Here is a 22,820-nt window from a genome sequence, read left to right on the forward strand (position 1 = left end):
GAGAATGATTGACTGAATGCATCATCTACGACCACACAACCTGAGATCATTGTATTTGGTGATACAGTGACTTTGGTAAAAGAGTTGGGGGGTCAATGCTGTGTAAGAGTTGAAACGGAGCAAACCTTAAATGTGACCAACTATGAATCAAGCAAAGATAATGATGTAACTATGGTGACTGTCAATGCTTTACAAATCACCAATACGATACCAAGTATAGAAACATCATCATTATCTAATCACTCTGAGGACACAAGAGACAATCATGTTGATTCCCTTGTAATTACCACCTGGAATATAGCAGGAATTGCTGCTAAACTAAATACACCGTTTTGGGACAACTTTACTAAACAGGGTTATGATATAATCTGTTTACAAGAGACATGGCACAGAGAACAAATACAAGTTGATGGTTACACCTCTTACAGCGTGACAGCAGTAGTCTCTAAGGCTGGCAGAGCAAAGGGGGGTCTACTGACATTGGTTTCTACAAAACTAACGGAATTTAATGATGGAGGATATATGGTGGTGGGTGAGCACGCCTCAGTTTTACGCTTAATACACAGTAAAGGCAGGGATCTAATTATTGTGAATTTTTATAACAATATTGTGGGTCCCAATCGGGATAAGATCGTCCCTGATGTTGAGTGTGCAGTAGAAGCAGCAATTGCACGCTCAAATAACAGAACTGTGATACTATGGGCAGGAGATTTTAACATCAAAGCATGTAGTCAAGCCCGAAAGGGGATCTCTGGACATCGTGAAGAGTACCCGGGTGGTGATAACATCTTCTTTAACCATTTCCCACACAGTAACTATGGTAGTGCACTGAACAATCTGGTAGCTAAATTAAATCTGGAGCTATTAGAATGTGTAAAGAATAAAAAAAACGAAAAGTGCCCCACGTTTAGAGGGAGGGATGCTAACTCTAATATTGACCATATTCTGGTGACTAATGGCTCTGTTTACTCCAACGTCTGGGTAATAGAGCAGCCCGTGAGTGACCATAATAGTATCTCAGTGGAACTAATGGGCTGGGGCCCGAAAACAACAGTATATGGTAGGCCCGTCCAAGGGATCACGGCTGAGAGACCAAATGGCATGAGGATCAAATGGACCAAGATAGACCCCAATAAACTGACGAAGGATATCATTTGTAAATGTAATATAGAGATTGAATATTGCTTAGCACCAACTGTGACCGCGCCCACCTTACTCTCTAACTTTTTAAAAATAACAAGTACCGTTGAGAACTCTTTGGCCGTAAGAAATAGAAACCCTAAGAGAATTAAAACTGTGTGGTTTGACAAACAGTGTGCCCAGGCTTTAAAAAATCTAAAAATAGCACTGGATGATAAACCAAGAGATAAAGAAAGAGTCAGAGAAGGACAAAATTAATTATAAATCTGCTTTGGTATCTAGGAAAAAAGAGTTGCAAAACGACGCTTGGTATAAACTAGATAGGGCTGCTGAAACTAAAGATCATAAATTATTCTGGGAAACTATTCATGGTCCTTTTTTAAAGAATGATAATATTCCCGAAGTTAGTTCTCATGTTAGCTGCCATGCCTGGATCGTTCACTTCTCAGAGATTTTTAACTCTGATATTAATCTAGATGGGTTGGTTTTTAGTGCAGATGCATTGTTATGCCCTAAATGGCAGAAAATGCACCTATTTTTAACTTTGGATGAAGTTACAGAGGCAATCAAAAATAGTAAGGGTGGGAAAGCACCTGGGCCTGATGGGGTACCCATGGACCTTTATAAACATTAAATAATCCTATGGGCCCCAATTTTAACACGCTATTTTAATGCTGCAGTGGAAGATACTTTGCCACTGACATTGGGTCAGTCAATTATTGTTCCCCTCCATAAAAAAGGATCTAGGTCCGAGGCCCGAAACTATCGACCCATCTCACTCCTGGACTCGACAGTTAAAATCCTTAGTCGAGTCCTACTAGTGAGATTGGAAGCCTGGGCTGAGGAAAAAAACATCTTATCCCCAGTCCAGTATGGGTTTCGTAGGGGGATGGGTACAATGGAGCAGTGCGTGAACCTGGAACTCATAGTCGGCAAGTACACTAAAGCCAAAGCTGGTAATCTGTACCTGTGCTTTGCCGACTTGAGTTCAGCATTTGACCTGGTGGAACATGCACTGCTCTGGCCTACTTTACTGGAGATGGGCGCCCCCACTGAAATTATACATCTGCTTGCCCGGCTGTATAACAATCTGTCCAGCAAAGTGAGATACGGAAGAGATGGTGAATGTACCCCGTTTTTTAAGATCAGGAGAGGTATTCGGTAAGGATGTGTACTTGCCCCTCTACTGTTTTCGCTTTTTATTAATCAGGTCGATCAAATTTTAAGACAGACTAATGCAGATGCACCCACCATTAATGGTAACCCAATGCCAATCCTTTTATACGCGGATGACGCGGTCCTCATCTCTAGGACACATAATAGACTGCAACATCTAATTAATCAATTCCATCTTTTTATTGAAAACAGGAAGTTGAAAGTTAATAAAGGGAAGACGGTTACAATGGTATGTGGTAAGAAACTGAGAAAATGTAAGCCCTTCTTTTTAGAAGGGGAGAGATTAGAATCTGTCAGTAGTTTCTGTTATTTAGGTATTACCTTTTCAGGAGATGGGAAATGGGTTAATGAACAAAAAAGTGTCCTATTTAAAATGGTTAGGAATACAAGTTGTATTTTTAGATTTGCTGCAAAATTAGGGGGACGTAGAATTCATGAAATGATATCTATATTTAATGCAAGATGTATATCTTCAGCCATATACGGAGCCGGAGTATGGGGATATGATGCCCAGAGTACCAAACTGATTCAATGTGAGGAAAATGTGTTTTTAAAACGTTTAATCAGTGCACCAGCTACGGCTTCAACTGAATTAACACACAGGGAACTTAATATGAATCATGTTAATGATTTAATTGTTTTACGTCCCCTGTCCCTTTGGCGCTCAATTTGGGCAAAGGAGGAGACAAAGTTCACCCAGGATGTAATTAATGACTGTATTAAACTTGATCGTCGATCAACTATTCCCTGGTTAAGTCATATACAATACTGGTACATGACACTTTATGGCCTAAACATCTTCAAAGACCCTGTAACTAATTTTGTACCATCGAAGCGGGAGCTTAAAATCTTATTCCTTAAACATACAGCTGGGATTAGAGCGGAAAAATATGCAAAACAAAGTACGTTCAATCTCTATCTGGAATATAATATCAATGAAGGCTTCCAACCCTATCGTAGCATTGTTAGTACTAACTCTCATCGTTTTGTATTGATCCGTCTCCGTCTGGGAATTGTGCACCACCTTGTGGCCTTTCCCGCGGTTAAGAAACCCGCTACCTGTCTGTGTCCTTGTGACGGCAAATCCAAACAGAACACTTGTCATTTTATGTTATTCTGTAACTTTTATACCTTTTATAGAACATTTTATTTGAAACCCATCTTTTTAAAATATAATACGCGTGGTATACAACATGCGATGCAACTGATGTTCAATCTAGAGACCCCAGATGTATGTTTCCATGTGGCCACTTATATTTTAAAATGTATTTCCGTAAGAAAGTCAATTATTATATGAATGTATTCAATAATGCTTTATCATTTTTAAGTACTTGAAATCTGTGCTGCTAAACGTATTGTGTATTTTTGGTAGGATGTTACTGACACTTTGCACTTTATCATGCTAACCATGCTAATTTGCACACATATGAATATTGTATAATTGCTGCTATCATCTCTGTTGAGCACTGAAAGAAGGCCATAGCACTTGCACTTTATTATGACGTAGTTTAGGCCTTTTAAGCATGTGGTTTTGTGCTGCTAAATGCATATTGCACTTTTACGAACGATGGAATTAATACTTGCACTTTATCAGGCTACTTTGCACATATATCAATATCAGATGAATGCCGCTATACTGTAGTGTACATAGAAATAACTCTATAATTATTTGTGTGTTACTTTTTGATAAAATTTTGTACATATTTTAGCGGAAACGTGTCCCTAATAATCTGATATATATGTATGTTGTTTTGTTACTATGTCTGTTGCTATATGGTTGTATTTTTACATACCGAATAAAGCTTCTTTTGACTTTGACTTTGACTTTGATTTGTTTACATCAAGTGTGTGAATTAAGGTGTAATTGGTGTTGGGGCTGTTTTGTCTCCCAAAACTACTGACACTAAATAATTATTCTTAAGCGCTCATTTTCAGACTCGGAGGCCTTCTGTGAGCCCCAAAAATGATGGCCCTGGAACAGAGATAAACCAGATCAGATCACTTACACCAGACAAGGTTCAAAGTCAAAACCATGAAGGTTTATTTAACATTTTTAATCATTTCACATCACAAAAATAGTTCAAATGAATACATCTCAAAATGCAAATACATGGGAATTAGCATAAGGCAATCGAAACTGATCCTATTTTAGTTAAATAGCCAGAATCGAATATAGTCTGGCAGTAGGCGTATAAAAGAAAGAGCAGATTATCAAGGGACTGTTCTGCTTAAAGGCGAGGACGATATATGAAATCTTTAAGTATTTAAGTCATTAAACAGACTTAAATAGAGGCTGCTCTCCAAGGGAAACCAAAAACATCTGGCACCATCCCAAAAATCTTGCTGTACAGGTTTTAAAACAAAGGAATCACACTGCCAGAATGGTGTGAAACAAATTATACATCACAACAACGAATGGTAAAACAGAAAACACATTACAGGGAAAATGACTTTCACTCTAATACTAATGAATATTCCTGCATTATACTAAACAAGAGAAAAATAATGCACATTTCAAATTGTGTGTGTAACCTCCTCTAGCGAGATGAAGTGGCTTGTAAAGATGAAGCCGAGTTCTGCGTCTTCCTCCAGGGACAGGAAGAAAAATATATTTTTAGACACAAGAGGAAAGGGACCTTAAAACTGCTTTAATTAAGAATATTTTATAAAATGCTGAAGGGCACGTTTTTAACTGGAGCTACAGAGAGAAATGAGAGACCATAAAATGTGCAATGTACAACAACAGAAAGTGAATTTGAGGCATGGCTGGGCCTCTCAATTTTAAAAGCATTGTTAAATACAGCTCAATTATATTATTTATGACCCGTTCATGTTAATGAAACACAGCTCATTTATTAATTTTGAATTTGCTTCTACATTAACCACATCTTTTGTGTGTGCCAACGGAGGGAAACATCCTTTACAATCCAACTTTTACCACGCAGTGCCTTTACGACGCAACTTTTACAACGCAAACCATTACAACGCATTGCGCTGGGGGCGCTCTAGGATAGGGAATAGGTTTAATTTACTATCCAACACCTTCCCTAGTGTCCACGGGGACTGGAGTTGGAATAGTAAATTAAACTATTCACTATCCAGCGCCCCAAAGCACTCAGCGCTGTAAAGGCATGCGTTGTAAAAACCGCGTTGTAAAGGCATGCGTGGTAAAAGCATGCGTTGTAATGTCATACATCCGCAAAAGGATCATACACTGTTCTTCGTACAGAATTCATAAGGAGTGACTCTGCGGCAGGGCTGTCTCGCTGGCTCATCGCGGCTTCTTCGGCTGCGGAGGGAGGGGTCAGCCTTTTCTGGTCAAGGAGATGATGGTCAGTGAGGCACAACTTTGTTACACACCACGGTGTAGCAATAGGTCACTCTCTTATTGACAAAAGTGGTGCAAATCTATCCAGAATCTTCTTTGTAGTAGTGAGGGGTAGTTTGCAGCAGGAGTGACCAGTGAAGGTCCAAAGGAGAACATTTTCAGGATAACTACAGACTGTGTGAATACGTTTTATTTAGATTCTTTGCATATAGATGCATTTTATGTGGATTCTGGCATGGTGAAGGGCTGGCATGAAGTCGACCCTCTTGGACTGACATTGGACATCCATGGTTTGAAGTCTTTGGATACCTTTCTTGAAAAAAGGTTGACTCTATGGAAATGCTTGATCTGACCCTTCTGATTCCCTGAAGGTGGGGCACCTCAGTCAAGTAGCCTTTTGGCGATAGCTCACCTGTGCCCCTTCAAAAAGCGCCCCGTTTCATTCAGGCCAGCACTGACCGCGCACTAAAAAGCAGGGCGGCCTGGCCTGCGATGCCACGCCCCTCAGCAAGATGGAGTCCAAGAGTTATTTTATTTCTTTACAATGTTCAGCAATTGTTTTTCTAAAGTTTTTTGTCTTGTTTTATTTGTAGAGAGGTGGTTACTCTGGGGCAATGAGTGAACTGCCTGGACACATTTCCAGTATACAGGGTTCTCAAGTCTTTGTTCGCTCTTTATTATAGTTTCTTCATCTTTCTTTGAGCCTTCACATTTTACTATACTTAGTATCTTGGGATATTATTTAGAGACTTTCAAGGAGAGAGCTCTGACATGTGGGGAACAGAGACCCACTTCCTGAGGTCCTCATCTTCAAAGCGGGGATTTTGGGGGCAGATCTGCACATCCCTTTAGCTATCAAGAGAGTAAGTGTGTCGTTTTGTAACATAAAGTGCAAGTTCAACCAGAAGGGTATCTTATCACTGAAAAACAGATGTTTATTGTTACCTAATTTAATTGTACTAATTTTATCGACCTCAGAAGGATGAAAGGCTGAGTGGAGTCATCGAGATTTGAACCTGTGAGCATGAGTTCGAACACACACCCCCACTGTAGACGCATTAGTCAACTAAGCCTTCAGAGCCGGATTGTTATATACTATTAATCATTTTTACTCCATAAAAGTATATTTTTTTTGCCTTACTTGAACTAAAGAAGTTGTGTATTTGCTCTGCTTGAAGTTCAAACCAATCCCTCCCGACTCCTTCCTTTGACCAAATGATGAAATTCCAAACCATATTTACAGTTTAATTTAATGTCCATCATTCAGAGCACTTTGGAAAATCCACAGTAACACCACAAATCGGTAAACACCTCACCGCTCAAGGACTCAACTGTCGGATTTCAAATTTACCTTTTAAATGGGGAACAAATTCAGAAACAACGGTTCCCACTTGATTTTACACACTAAAGGGTGTTGATTTTGTATCAGCTATTTGCAGATACTAAGAATCATGGAATTTACTTAATTTGTAAAAGAAGAAGTGCAGGTGCTGAAAGTTTTGCCAAGGAGGCCACCGCTCACGTCTTCCTCCGGTCAGCCCCACTTTCAACACTCTCACTGCCTCAGTCTCTATCTTCTAACCTTGATCTGTTGTCTGTCCCCTAAGTCTTTGCTCTAAGAGTCTATCCTCTCACCTCTCTACTTGTTTTTAATCAACTTTGTCACACCCTGTATTTCTGATTTGCCCTCTATTCATTTGAGCCCTGCCCTTTTTTCTTTCCACTTTTATCCATGCTCTGCTCTCTCTCCCCTCGATCATGGCTCTTTACTATCACCCTCTAGCAGTGATTAGCTGTATCGCCGTTTTATCATTTGTCTGCTTTTTTTCCTCTGTCCTGTTCTCCACATTCTTACATTCTACCTTCTCTCTTCTTAATGCTCTCTTCTTTACATCATGGCTGCTTTCTCTTTGTATCTGATTTGCTCTTCTCCTTTTCCTCGTTTTATCTTTCTCCTCTCTTGTTGTTTCTTCTCCTCTGTACTCTTGCTGTCTCTCATCTATAAAGAACAAAACAGTTGCAAATGCCACTAATTTTTCAAAATAAGCATTAGTTGAATGAACATACGATCAAAACAATATGTTTTAGTGAAATAAATTCCGTTTGTTTTAATCTTTTTGCATTTTCATTTGAACACTTCTATTTCAAAATAATGTTTCAATATATTGTACAAATATTAAAAACCTGGAGTGCACAGCAAATATCATATACAGTGATAACAAACTTGTTAAATATTTACAGTGTAATACAACTTGCTCACCATTCAATCTTCACTCATACACCACTCAATCCACTACAGACCAAACAGACTAACAACAAAACATAAATGATTCGAAAAAATTACTGGATTCACTCTCCAGCAACAGAAGCCAAATGTTTTTTTACAGTCTATACAAATATTTCCTCGTTAATGATTCAATTGTGAGTTTTTTAGGCTATTAACGGGGTCTACGCGTTTCGGGTCAGTCCGTGAGCGCACTGTCAATCCCCAAGTAAGTCAGGGGGGTGAATGCAAGGTTGCCTGCCAGTATGCTAGATTTTGTGAATGCATCTCTGATTTTGGCATTTGCTGATGCTTTTTAGATTGGGATCACAACCCTTCCAGCTTGTATTGTCGAGCGCAAGGTAGGTGAGGACACTTGAGTTTCGGGGTAGGGCAGTGTAGTGCTTATCTTTTCCCCCCCACAATAGATTTTTGTTTTTCATTACAGATTGGTCCTGAAGAGAACTACGCAAGAATGGTAGTTCGAAACGCGTAGACCCCGTTAATAGCCTAAAAAACTCACAATTGAATCATTAACGAGGAAATATTTGTATAGACTGTAAAAAAACAAGTTGTATTACACTGTAAATATTTAACAAGTTTGTTATCACTGTATATGATATTTGCTGTGCACTCCAGGTTTTTAATATTTGTACAATATATTGAAACATTATTTTGAAATAGAAGTGTTCAAATGAAAATGCAAAAAGATTAAAACAAACGGAATTTAGTTCACTAAAACATATTGTTTCGATCGTATGTTCATTCAACTAATGCTTATTTTGAAAAATTAGTGGCATTTGCAACTGTTTTGTTCTTTATACAAGTGTGGCAAGCAATGCCTGTGGGAGCCCATACCCAGTGGTTTTGTGTTCGTCTCTCATCTATAACACTGCTGCTGCCTGTGACCCCTGTCGTCAGCCTGTACATGTCCCTACTATTTTGAACTCTGTGTTTTCCTGTTGTCATTCCTAAAGAAGTGGAAGATGATGTGTTTTACTTTCTTACCTACACAGAGTGAAAAACAAAATGTACACCAAATGAAAATGCTTTTTTTGCATATATTAATCAGTGTGGTATGACTGGGTTTATTGCGGAAGAGACGGCTGCTCGCACACTGCAGGTGATGTCACTGCTAGTGCTGCCTGTAATTAGTAGGTCCAGGGATGACAATGGCATCGGCATCCACTGCTCAGCTTGCCGTGACCCTGCCTGCTACAGCACAGGCATTGTCCCCAGCAGTAATGCTGCCAATGCCGGTAAGTATGGCTGTGGTGCCTACAGGACTCACTCATGCTCAGCAATTAGCATTGAGGATAGCAGTAATGCAGGGCTGCCGGATATGATACTTTGGCTATGCAGCAAGTGGAAAATCCACACTTACTTTCATTTATTCTTCCTCAGGAGCCCTCACTCCCAAGTTCCAAATGCGCTCTTGCACCTTCCTTGCCTCAATTCCGGAGCCAGACCCCAGCTACAATTATCCAATGGGAGGTTAAGGCTCAGGCAGTGGCAGGGTGCAGCGGACTCCGGGAATAGAATGCTCGCCATAGTTTGTCGATTACTTCTTGGATTTGTGATCAGCATGATGACATCATCACTAACATGGTGATACACAATCATGCCTGCCTGGAGAGGCGTATGTTGGCCTGTCTATGAACATTTATCAGCCAGAAACCATGCAATGTATGTTATTCTTTTTATTTTGAATTGAACAATTACTATTGAGACCACCACCTACAGGTTCAGAAATTGTAGCCCCAGTCCTGTGAAAGAAGTGCAGGTGCTGAGCACCTGAAAGCACCTGCTCAAATTAAGCACTGGTAATACGGTATTATCACATTTGTAGTGCAGTAAATCCACATTACCTTAAGAAAATGTAGGGCCCGATTCACAGAACTAACTTAAGACTAAATCCTAAATTTACTACTTTTGGTATTCACAGAAGTTAGGATTTTGTCTTAAGTTTGTCCTAAGACAAACTTAAGACAGACTTAAGACAGACTTAAGTTAGGATTTCGTCTTAAGTCTGTCTTAAATCTGTCTTACGTCTGTCTTAAGTTTGTCTTAAGTCTGTCTTAAGTCTGTCTTAAGACAGGGCCCTTGCACATACTTTATTACAAATTAAGCACTGGAGCCTCGAGTGACCCTGGTTGCTTATCTTACAAGGGATGTCCTGCCCAGTGCAGCCTGGGAGCATGGGCTGTGCAGAGGGGGCTGTCGGAGGTCACTGTTTGAAGGGAGGCCTTCTGCATCAGAGACCTGACCCTCAACATGGCCGGAGGGGCTTCTTTCCACATCTTGTGATGTTAATAAGGAGGATTGTGAACGCCTGCAGTGAAGCGGCCCAGAGCCAGGGCAGTTCTGCTCTGAAACAAGTTAGGGACAGTCTTACAGGAATGCTGGTCTGTGCGTCTCTACACTGGCAGAAACTCCTTGCGAAGAAATCACATTTTCAAGGGACACATCCCAGCCAGTATTCCTGAACCTGTGAACCCGGAATGGGCTTTTGAGTAGGCCTGGGCGGTAAATTCAGTTCCGTTCGCGGAATTTGTGGATTTTGGGTAATTTTGCATTACGCGGAGAACGCAAAATTGCCCAAAATTCTGCGTTCCGCGACGTCACAAATTTTTTTGCTTTTTCGCGTTCTCTAATGCGTGTTCGCGAGATATTCCCCCGAGCACGCAAACAGCGATTGCGAACAGCAAAAAAGCATCGCGAACAAGCAGTTCCGCGTGTTCGTGGAATTTCTGCGTGTTTGCAGAGATTTTTTTACCGTTTTGCGGAGATTTGAGTAACGCGATTACGCAAATTCCGCCCACCCCTACTTTTGAGCTGCAAAGGCAGTTCTTTGTGTGGATTTAGGTTTGTACATCAGCCCTTTGTGATTCACGTGCTCAGTGCCCACCGGGCAGTGATTTGTGGTGCGACTTCCTTCCCTACGGAGTTAATAGTCCAAAGATGCCTTTTTAATGGGATTGTTAAAGTGTCGCTTGTGGCAGTACATTCGACTGCACTCTACAGCATTGACTGCCCTCCTGACTCAGGCGTGACCTGCTCATCCGTATGCGCCCCCTCCTGGCAGCAAGGGGTATCACGCTCCATGGAGAGAATAGTTGTGCTTGGCACAAACTCTGCTCTGGAGAGGAAGATATGTACTAAGGGAAGAATGAGGCCAGACTTTTAAAGGGACAATGATTCATGGGGCTGGAATGTTTGTCCAAGCCACTTCTTGGAGTGTTTTAGAGGTTTATGTCTCTGTTTCCAGAGCCTGCTTTTTTCTGTCTGCAAATCACTTGGCGATGACCACCTTCAAGTCCTGGTGCTGTGCGTGGAGTCAAGGGGTGCTTTGTTCGGGGTGGGGTTTGTGAGGGAGTAGTGACCCATCTGCATGTGTAAAGTTTATCCTAGGTAATCCTGGGGTGTTTCCCCTAGGTTATAATTCCAGTTTACCCCTTTCACAGTCTTCAGACACTATTGGAAGTGCCTGTCAAATCCCCCTTCTCTTACGAGACCTTGCTCCCCGTTTGGCATTCAATTTGTATCAGGTTTACACAAACTAATCATATTGACCTACACCTTGGGGATAAAAACTGACTTTTAATTTGGTCCTTTATCCTACACTCTTGTTTTTACTCATGTCTAATTGGCAAAACTAATAAATTATTTTTTGACACAATGGGACATTTTTAAATTCACTTATCTCACCCTTCACCAATCACTCATTTCCAGCTCCGGAGTAAACTGGCGTCGCAGCACACGAGGGTGGCATTCGGCCACTCCTGGAGGGGCCCGATGATGAAGCATGTCACCAACTAGGTTGGTGAGTGAGGGCCTTCTGAATAACCAAAAGTGGTTTCATTCACGAGTTAATTTTACAGTGAATGGGATACATGCTTGCTCGTCTCTTCATTCTTTTCTCAACCAAAAACCTAATCTCAAGCATCATTTTTGCCAAAAGTTAAAGGACTGTGTCTAAGATCTGCGTAGTACCCAGGAATGTCAGCACCCCACAAAACATGGTAGGGACAAAATACACCAACCAGGGAGTGTAAGATTGTAAATTGATACTAGCAGAGCGCACTACTCACCCGCAAGGGTCTCAAGGCGCTTGTACGAATACCACTGTGGAACCCATCCTGGCTTTCCCTGTGAGGTGTCCACTCCTGGGCAACCCCCTAGTTGGAGGCCAGGCATCCTTAGCATTGGGGGGGCTGATGTGGAGATTAAGCAAGCTATTGGCCAGAGTGGGACTCCATGAGTGGAATAGGCACCGAGGCGAGAATTATCAGGTCCGTGGAATTTTTGAGCCCAAGCCCCGCCGAGGCCAGGAATTGAATCCTGGTCCCGGGTTAGACCTTTGCATCAGGGTCTGCCGCTCTAACCATTGAGCCACACTTCTCCCCAGTGCTAGAGGAGGGAAACCAACAGCGCCTACTTTTTCGTATTTTTTATATATTGTTTACCTTTGCTTGAGAAGCAAAACACTTCATAAAACATAATCACTACTGTTCAAGTAAATTGAAACACTAAGTGGTTACTGTATAAAATTGTAACAATTGCTTCCTCTCTTCGGAGTTCACAAGAATCACCACTTTACTGGCTTTTATTATTCACAGTTCTATAAACAATGCTTAACAAACAATGTCATTTGTTGATACTAAAATACATAAAATTCCAATACAATATGTTCAAGAGATTTGATATCTGTAAGTACACCGGAATCTGGATAATCTATTCTCCTTTCCATGGTTCGTGGTACCCTAGAAAGCTGTCTGACACCGGCTCATAGCCTGAAGCATAGTCATGCCTTTATTTAATTGGGAAAGCAATTCAGATAAATATAGCACCCAGTGCAAGTCACTTTTACATCCATTGACATTAGATCTATTGGTCGCATCTGTACCAAGATTATATTTTTTAAGACATGTTTAGCTTGTCCTGTTTTCAGTGGGTATTTTTTTTAAATGACGATGGGTATTTTTTAGTGTTTTCCCAAATTCTGAAAATCTGTGTTAATCAGTGTTTTTGCTTCTGCTTCAGAAAGGTTTGACAGAGACAGTGTCTTCCATCTTTAGTAACATGTGATATACATAGCAGTTTTTACTTGCTTATTTTTTGTTTAGATATCTCTTTGCGCTATCTGTATTATTAGATAGCTCAGCGAGTTAATCATTTTCATCTACCACTGCCTGGCCTGCATACCACATGCAGCAGAAGGCTTACAGAGGCTCCCGATAGGCAAGCCCCACGGGGTAAGATACACCATGCTAGCATGCCCCACCCCCATCGTGATAGGAAACCCTGCCAGCATGGCTACCCACACCCCTACAAACAGAAGTCCTGCCAGGGCGCAAAGCCTACAGTTTACACTTCAAATTTGGCTCATTGGTTTAAAGACTCAACAATTTAAGTTGTGTACCACACTTGTGACTTGCAACACTTAGACGTGACAGCATTTAAGATTAAGGCACTAGATAAAACAATTGTGTTATTATTGTATGTCTTTACTGGATTGTTAGAATCCACAGCTGGAAACTCTTTTTAGGTCGAGCCTAGAGTCAGCGCGCATGGGCTGCTTTGAGAGACTTGTTGTAGTGGAGTAGGGAATAGAAGCCCCGCCCACTCTCTGCCCATATTTGCCATTGGCTTGTGTCATTGTCCTTCCTAAATGCTAGCTTTTGATTCGTAAATAGGCTTGTTAGTCTGTCTATAGTAAGGCCTTGTCTTCATTTGTCACCTCCCATGGCGACTGGCCCTTTTACTTCAGTTGTTACACAGTACCTGTTATTTAGTCATTAAGCACTATAATCTTTATCGAGGTTCTCTAACTGCAGACACAGGTGCTTTGGTGCCTTCTTTACAACCCCACCCTCCCTCCCTGTGTCTGTACCTTCTTTACCCCCCTCCCTCCCGTTGTCATGCCTTCTTTAACAACCCCGCTCTCCCTCCTGTTGGACGTGCCTTCTTTCAAACTCCCTCCCGTTGTCCGTGATGCCCACCATTTGCAATGCAATAGGTCTCACATTTACGCGAGTTTGAGCTATTGGCATTGTAAATGACAATGCCTTTTATTTATGTTTTGGTTTTTAAAACATAAATAAAACACATTGTCATTTGCAATGTCAATGGCTTAAACTCGCGTAAATGCGAGACTTATTGCATTTCAAATGCTTGTTCACATGCTGCTGAAAACAAAGAAAGGCTGAGCAAGAACTGGGTAAGAACGAGTTGAATCCTGTGCAGCCGTATCGAAAATCCTAAACTCGTTCTTTTATACCATTGTGACCATTTAAGAACAGCAAATGAATGGAAAACTTGCATCTAAGTCACGACCTGCTTTCTTATCCTGCTGTTGAACTGTGCACCATATGCCCTCATAAGACAAGATGGATAAATCCAATGTCAGCCCGAATTCCCCACTCCCATCCTTGGCGCCCCCAGCACTGCAGCATCATATTGAAGAATTGTATCCATCCATCATATGTCCTTAAGGTTCATGCCAACCTGCCAGGGTACATAGGCCAAGGGACCCTGTTTCATCTAAACACAAGGTTCCCTGGCCCTTGTCAACTAGAGCAGCTCTGGACATTATGTGGATTTGGGAAACATCCTTTACAACGCAACTTTTACCATGCAGTGCCTTTACGATGCAACTATTACAACGCATTGCGCTGGGGGGCGCTCTAGAATAGGGAATGGATTTAATTTACTATCCACCACCTTCCCTACTATCCACGGGGACTGGAGTTGGAATAGTAAATTAAACTATTCACTATCCAGCACCCCTTAACGCTATGCGTTGTAACAGCATGCGTTGTAAAAACTGCGATGTAAAGGCATGCGTGGTAAAAGCATGCATTGTAATGTCATACATCCTGTGGATTTCTACCAGTAAACCAAAGTGTGGCAGCCAGGTCGCAACGCTCGCAGTCATGCTGTGTTGAGCATGGGGGGCACCAGGTGGAGGGAGTGGTGGGCAGTGAAAGGGTCATGAGGGAGGGAAATAGGTAGAAAGGTAGGAGGTTCACTGCAGTGTTAATGGAAGAGCTGCAAAATGACAAGGTTGGCACACTTGTTGAGGCGACAATGGCGTTCTCGGGGAATTGACCCTACCTTTACGAGCCAGCAGCAAGTTGCTTTAAGGACTATCTTTGATACCGTCTCCTCTGCATAACAAAGTAAAACAGGGCGCAATGCAAAGGGGGAAGAAATTAAGCTGGACACTATTGCTCCCTTCTTATTTTATCCTGTCATGGTATTTGATGTGGTGCTGTCCCCTAGTGGTCAATTTTGGTGGTTTTCAGTTTCAACTGAAAAGCCATATTTATATCGGGTAGATTTTATCCGGGCAGTAATCGGTTGAAACTGAAAATTGTATAGACTAGTCATATCATTGACATGAAACCCAGCACCCTTAGTTAAGAACTCAAACCACTGTAAGTATGGATCCTAGTGATGTGGCATTTATATTTTAGATATTTCCACCTGTGATTATCCACTTTATTTTTTTGCATTTTTTATCTGTATTGATCCATATTTATTTTGTGTTTTAGGAAAAAAAATAAACAGGAAACTAATATGTTTCCAGATTTATTTAATCAATACAATAAATGCCTCTTGCAACAGGATGCCTCATGGGTTTCAGTGCTTAAGAAGGTGTAATTTTAATGCATCACTCATCTACAGTATACTCATATGACATTAGCATTGAAGTACATGAGCACATCTGTAACTGTGTAAAGTTGCACTACGAAAATGTATTTCTTTTTCTACATTCCTGTGTGTCAGCCTGCACTGCTATTGGCCTACCGGTCATGAAGCACAGCATAATTTTTAACCCTGGGCGGTGAACGCCGCTCCGCTCGTAGAGTTTGCCGAGTTTTCCGCATTACGCAGAGCTTGCTGAGTTCCCAAAAACTCTGCTCCACGTAGCGGAGCGGAGATTTTTTTCTCTCTCGCATTCGTCAATGTCAAGTTGGCGATCGTGAGCGAGGAAAATCAACAACCCGGCTAGATTTTTCATTGTTCGCGATCGTCAACATCAAGTTGGCGAGCGTGGGCGTGGAAAATAAACATCCCAGCGAGATTTCTCACGTGGTGGTCAGGTTTCTCATTGTGAGTAGTCGGGTATGCTCACGAACACTCGTGTTGAGAAACTGCCCGTTCGCATTGAGAACGCTTCCGCTCGAGTAAAAATCTACTCGAGCGGCAGAAAAGGAAAGAAGGGACCGCTTGCACTGTGCAAGGTGCTGTTCGCAATGATTGCACAGTGGGGATAAGCATCCGGCACTGTGAAATCACCGCGAACGGCATTTTTCTATGGAACTCCGTCGCTTGCAGAGCTCCGCGTAGTGCGGCTGAGTTTTTTTGCCACTTCGCGGAGTTCCGCGTAGTGACACTCCGCGAACTCCGCCCAGGGTTAATCATTTTCCAGCTTTTCACATTTAGAAATAAGTACAGAGAAATAGATGGTTTTCTGTCTATATTTATCTGTAAAAATCAGTAAAAACTGAAAACTGGGAGGCTTAATCTTAAGTGATCTCCTGTATAATTACAATTTCCACTATTATGCTCCTAGAGTTTCGTCTACATTCAAGACACTGGCGAAACAGGTAGAGCTCTAATTAACGGAAGTAACCAGCAAAAATTCTAAATTAATGCCATACACCAAAAGTCTGTTGCTTGTTTTTTGGGAGATTGCGATCAACGTAATGGAAGGAAGGCGTTCTTGGGTTGATTTGCTTCAGTTTCTTGTCTTGCCGGAGGATGGCGTTGAAGTCTTGTATTTAGATATTGCCAGTGAGGATGATTTGGGGATCATCGGGGTATTATTTCTAGCCTTGATTATTATGGTAATAGGAGAATTTACCTAGATTCTCAGGTTTTCCTGTGGAATTAAATAGCCAGAAATATGCCGTCATATCCATGGTGAATGAAAGTCATCATGATCTCGAAGACTTAAATAAGCTCACCCTGGTCTGTTGTATCTGACTCTATCTGATGTCGGCATGGACTGGCTAGCCCTCGAACAACTTGCTTCGACACCATTTCTTATCTTGCGAAAGAAAGTGCATGTTGATTTTATGAGAAAAGGGGAAACATCCTTTACAACGCAACTTTTACCACGCAATGCTTTTACATCGCAACTTTTACAACGCAAACGATTACAACGCATTGCACTGGGGGGCGCTCTAGAATAGGGAATAGATTTAATTTACTATCCAACACCTTCCCTACTAACCACGGGGACTGGAGTTGGAATAGTAAGTTAAACTATTCACTATCCAGCACCCCAAAGCGCTATGCGTTGTAAAGGTATGCGTTGTAAAACTTGCGATGTAAAAGCATGCGTGGTAAAAGCATGCGTTGTAATGTCATACATCCTGAGAAAAGGCATTCTCCCTGTGCATGTGTTTCTCTGTGTGCTTTTCCATTTCAGAAAATCAGCAACATAGTAGCCTCATTTGTGGTGTTGTTTACTGCACAACATGTCATTAATTGTATTCATTTGAGCCTTCCTCGCGAGGAAACCATGCTCAGGCTGTTCCTGTTCTTGTAGCATTCAAGGTCCTCTGCTCGAGTCTTTTCCAGAGGCTATTCATTAGCTGAACTATCCTTTGTATTTATGCATTATTTAAATGTCATGACATTTACTATATTCCCTTTATTAATGTAGCGCAAAGTATGTGTTTACTAGATGTATCTTATTTGATGTATCTTGTGTATTTGAAAAGTGATTGGTTTATTTAAATGCATCTTTGTTAATCCGGTGTTTTTATGTCATGTCAGACCATTCTGGGTCACTTTGTTTTTTTTGTCTAAAAACATATAAAAGTGGCTGTTTTGGGGAGACGTGCCAGAGATGTTAACACTTACTTAGAGGGCAGAATCTGTGTTGGCCCTTTTGCTCTATTATACTTTATTTCTGGCTGTTCCTTGCTTTAGAGATGTACTTGTTGTTAATTCTCTTGCATTAATTGTTTTTACATATTTTTTATTTCTTTAATTGAGTTTGCTAATTACTTTTTGCCTTTTGTAGTGAACTTAAAAAGAAACCTTTATAGTTTTTTAGGTCTCGCGACCTATCAATGCGCGCAAGCGCATTGAGCGGAGCGAGAATTCAAGTGCTCAAAAAGCTCGTCAAACCAAGGGCTTTTTGCTGCGGTTTTCTTTGAGTTCACGTGAATCCCGTGAACAAACAAGCACGCGCATCAGCCTCCCTCCCTCTCCCCGCACACAGCCTTACTTGGATTTCTCCTCCCCCTACAGGCTTCCCCTGCCAGCAGCATTTGCCATCACGGCCGCAGGCCGTGACTTCAAAGGGTTCCATTTGCTCCTGACTCCCCACCCACTGGTTCACACTTCACTGGTCTCACATCAAAGGCATCAGCCTCCCACAGGCTCCCCTCCCGCCCCCCCCCCCCCCAACGTCCTCTTTGGCTCCTTAACTTCTGCCCTCTCCCCCCACCCCCCTCCCTGTTCCTTTTCGTGTTCTTCCATGGTTTCTCTTCTTTTCTTGCTTCCTGCTCACTTTGAAATTTTAATTTCCCCCCTTTTCCTTCCTCCTCTAATTCTCCCTTATGGTGCTTTCCTCCATAGCTAATATTTTCTCCCTGTTTAATATAAGCGTGGACATCTGTGATTAACGGTGCTTTCGATTTCTGGAACGGTAATGACAGTGTCCGATGCTATGTGTTCTTAATTATATTTGAACTAGTTTGTTGCATGTGTGAGTTAATCGTAAATAATTGTTTTAGTGCATTTCAATACTGGACTTTATATTTAACCGTCGCATTAACATGTAAAAAAAAACCTGCTGAATGAAAGTAAGGGATTTAGCCTAGGCGCCAAACTAGTGTCTTCGGAACGCAGGGACCTGGGTTCTATTCTTGGCGTCGGTGAGTAAATAATGTAATCCTTCTGTGCCATAAAAAAAGCAAATATGTGAAATGTAATTGTGTAATTCAAAAGATTGAATTACCATCTTGAAAGTGCAGCATCTTTCTCTCTACCCCCAAGTACGTACTATTTAAATACTAATACGTACACAAAATACGCATATATTCAAATAACTAAATATGACAAACCGTACCTTGCGCTACCTCACATTGTGGTCTGCTACTCCACAGCAGCACATGATTATAACGTCGCGAGCTATGTTTCCTAACAGGGCTTGCAGCGTGTTTAAATGTCTACATTGCATTTAGCCTCCGGTACATTTAGGCTTACGATATAAAAAAAAATACAAGCCACGAGAAGATCATTTTTATCAAGGCAAAACATGTATGGCAGAAGCATGTTCCTGCTTGATGTTCTATCCCTAGAAACGCCAATATTGATGTCAGTCTATCAGCACAGGAGACTCGCAAAAGCAGGTCCCCGCTGTAAGTATTTATAATGTGTCTAGAGGCAGTTTCATTACAAGTTCACAATTTGGTTATATGATACCATTTCAAACAAGTCACGTTCTAACATTAACAAGCATTGGCATAGCCAATGGGTCTCGCTTTTGGGACCATGTAAGTGTTTAGCCATGCAACAGTTTATGTTGTTGCAACAAGGATATTATGCTGCATAACTACTTATAAGGTCCCAAAAGCGAGACCTATTGGCTATGCCAATGCTTGTACTTAAATTCTTGTCATGTGAAGGTGTCACTTAATGCTCTGGGGTTAGTCTTATGAAGACTCAGACGGTCCTATCTTACGCCTCGACCCTATTAATTGGTTTAATTAGAGCATTAAAATCTCAAAGTGTTCTTAAGCTCGTCCTGGTCTGTTGTTCGGAGTCCACCTCGTGGTACCGTGTTCTGTGGCGCCATAGGATGTCCTTGTATAGGTATGCCATCTCTCGTGGCATGTGATATTGGTGATCAGCCAACACGTTCCTTTTCTGGAGGGTGGCTTATCTTTTCTGGGGAGTGGCTTAACCCCTTTCATGCAGTGAAGCTGTGCTCATGACGAGCTGGGCTAGTCATAACTGCCGGGGAACGCCCATGCAGGGCTAATTCCCCGTCTGTGCAGGCGTTCTATGGGAGTGGGCGGAGTCGTAACGAGCTCAGCTCGTCATGAGCACAGCTGCACTGTGCAGCGTGACGAGCTGGGCTCGTCACGACTACCGTGGCTCCGCGCGAGACCCCCCCACAGAACCGCGAAGAAAGTAACCCTGGGTGGAAGGGGTTAAGATGATGTGTGGGTAGAATTCATTGAAGTTTAAGGGGACTCTTATGAGATCCCGATCTCTCACTAGCGTAATAAAACTTGATGGGGGGGGCCCTGCAAACTACATGGAGGGCCCAACTCGGGACTCAGTCAGGAGCTGTCATGCCAGAGTACTGTGCTAAAGGGGTTACCTGGAGCTCGGGGGCCCCGCACCACAGTGGCTGCGGGGGGGGAGGCTTTGTTACACCACTGCATTCCTTGCTATCCATCTCAGGAGGATGTAATTAATGCAACACAGCTGTCTTAAGAAGTGCTTAATTTTAGCCAGTAGTTGCAGGTGTTACTCACACTGTTTTTAGGGGGTCGGGACTTATTTGTCATCAGCAGATTTTGACCCAGAGCAAGAGTGAGGAAGGCAGAAGAGACGGAGAGAAGGAGGAAGAGAAAGACGGTGAAACAGTGACAAAGGGGGAGAGCAGAGATGAACAAATGTGCAAGAATGAGTTAAAGATGAAGGGCGTGTGGGATGGCGGATGAAAGACGCATGAGGTGGAATCAAGATTACGCAGCCTTGGTACTCGTCAACCTCGCTGACACGCCAACACTGGGCTTCCTAGGAAAGCTTTGGGCCCCGGCGCGCAGTGGCATAGCTAGACCTTGTGCCGCTCATGGCGATCCCTGCCAGGGGGGGGAGGGGGTGGGGTGGGTTTCTGGCAGGCGCGCAACACCCATTGGGCTCACGGGGCTTCAGCCCCCCCCGTCGTGTGTGTCAGCCCGGGCTGACACAGCTTCCTTCGCGGCTGGCGGCGTCTAATTGCAGCCGCACCCGAAGTCTTCACAGGTCTGTTAAAGACCATTTAAATGTAAATGAGGCTTCCTAGAGAGTGAGAGACAGAGAACCCGAAAGAGTGACACAGGGAACGCTGTGATAGAGAGACACCGGGAACCAGGGGCGTAACACAGGCCCCTGCAGCCCCCGCAGTGCGTGGGGGCCCAGAGCTGCAGGGGGCCCCGAGCTGCAGGGAGCCCCCTCAGCACAGTAATGAGGCCGGAGAGCTCTAGATGAAATCTGGAGCGGGGGCCTCACTATAGTTAATGTAATCAAACCGAAGAGAAAACTACAGCGAGCACAATATACATGTGTCCAAGTATTTAAGAAAATACTTCCATTTATTAAGAAAAACGCAAATGCCACCATGCTCATGCAACTAGCATTTCCTATCTGCCATTCTGCCTAGCATTCCCCTGTCACCGAAACTATGGTAAATGAGTGTTAAAATATTCACTCTTGGAAGCTAGCTCTCAGGATCAAACTAAATCAATAGAATGGTGTTTGCCACAGCAAAACAAAACACCTCTGTGTTCGGCAAAATATTTAAGCATTGGTAAAGCCAATACATCTGGCTAAAGGCTTCACTGGCATTGCCTCTTTATTGCCGAGTTTGTGCTCTGTTTTAGTGGCTTCATTGGTGAATCTGACAATGTACAAAATGTTGAATGGGTGTGTACATGAATGGATAAATGAGTGTTTCAATGAATGGATACTTGATAGGTAAGTGAATGAATGCATGTATGGGTATTTGAATGGGCAATTGCTTGAAAGAATAGTAAAATAAAATGTATAATGGATGAATGTGTGATGGCACGGATAGGTGCAGAGAGGTTAAACTAATCAATGGCAGAAGTGATAATGTTATTAAAATGCTAGGGATTGCCAACATTATGCCAGTGCAAGCATTACACCAAGCATAGGCACTATTATACCAACAATGTCCACAATATATAAAGAATAACCTCAAATATGCCATTTCAGTCATCTCATAGGAGTGAGCAGTATCATGCCATGGGGGTCAAAGCTGTTCCAAAGAATTGCAGCCCTAAGGCTATAGCCAGCATTGGGCAAAGGTAAAGTTAGGCTTTTGGTCTAAGTTTTGAACAAAAGGCTAACTTTACTACCTTTTGGTATTCACAAATATAAGTTACGAGTAGTCTCTTTATGATTGAGGAGTTTCCACACCCAGGTGGACCTCTGCCCCAAGTGCGGAGATTCCACTCCGAATGCAGCGATTCTGCTATGAGTGTGGAAACTCTGCAGTCGTAAAGATTTTACTCGCAACTTATGTTGTGCACACTGAAAAGTACTAAAGTTGGACTTTTGATCAAAACTTAGACCAAAAGTCTAACTTTGCCTTTGTGAATTGGGCCCGTTGTGTTTGAGGTGGTTATGAACATATCAGTAGACAGAGGTAGACAGGAGCAGGCAGGGGCTGTCAGGAGAAGGCAGGGGAAGGCAGGAGCAGGCAGGGGCAGACAGGGGCAGGTAGGAGCAGACAGTAGCAGGCAGGGGCAGGCAGGGTCTGACAGGAGCAGGCAGGGGCCGACAGGAGCAGGCATGATCTTACAAGGTCAGACATGACCAGGCAGACAGAGGCTGGGACAGACGGGAGTAGGCAGGACCTGACAGGAGGATGCAGGGGCAGACAGGAGCAGGCAGTGTCTGACTGGAGCAGGCAGGGGCAGACAGGAGCAGTCAGGATCTGACAGGAGAAGTGAGGATCTGACAGGAGCAGTGAGGATCTGACAGGAGCAGTCAGGGGCAAGCAAGGTCTCACAGGAGCAGGCAGGGGCAGACAGTAGCAGGCAGGGCCTAACAAGAGCAGGCAGGGCCTAACAAGAGCAGGCGACACGGGCAGGGTCTGACAGGAGCAGGCGGGCAGGAAGGAGCAGGCGGGGTAGGCAGGGTCTGACA

The sequence above is a fragment of the Lissotriton helveticus genome, chromosome 11 (assembly GCF_964261635.1).
Source record: "Lissotriton helveticus chromosome 11, aLisHel1.1, whole genome shotgun sequence".
NCBI lineage: Eukaryota > Metazoa > Chordata > Amphibia > Caudata > Salamandridae > Lissotriton > Lissotriton helveticus.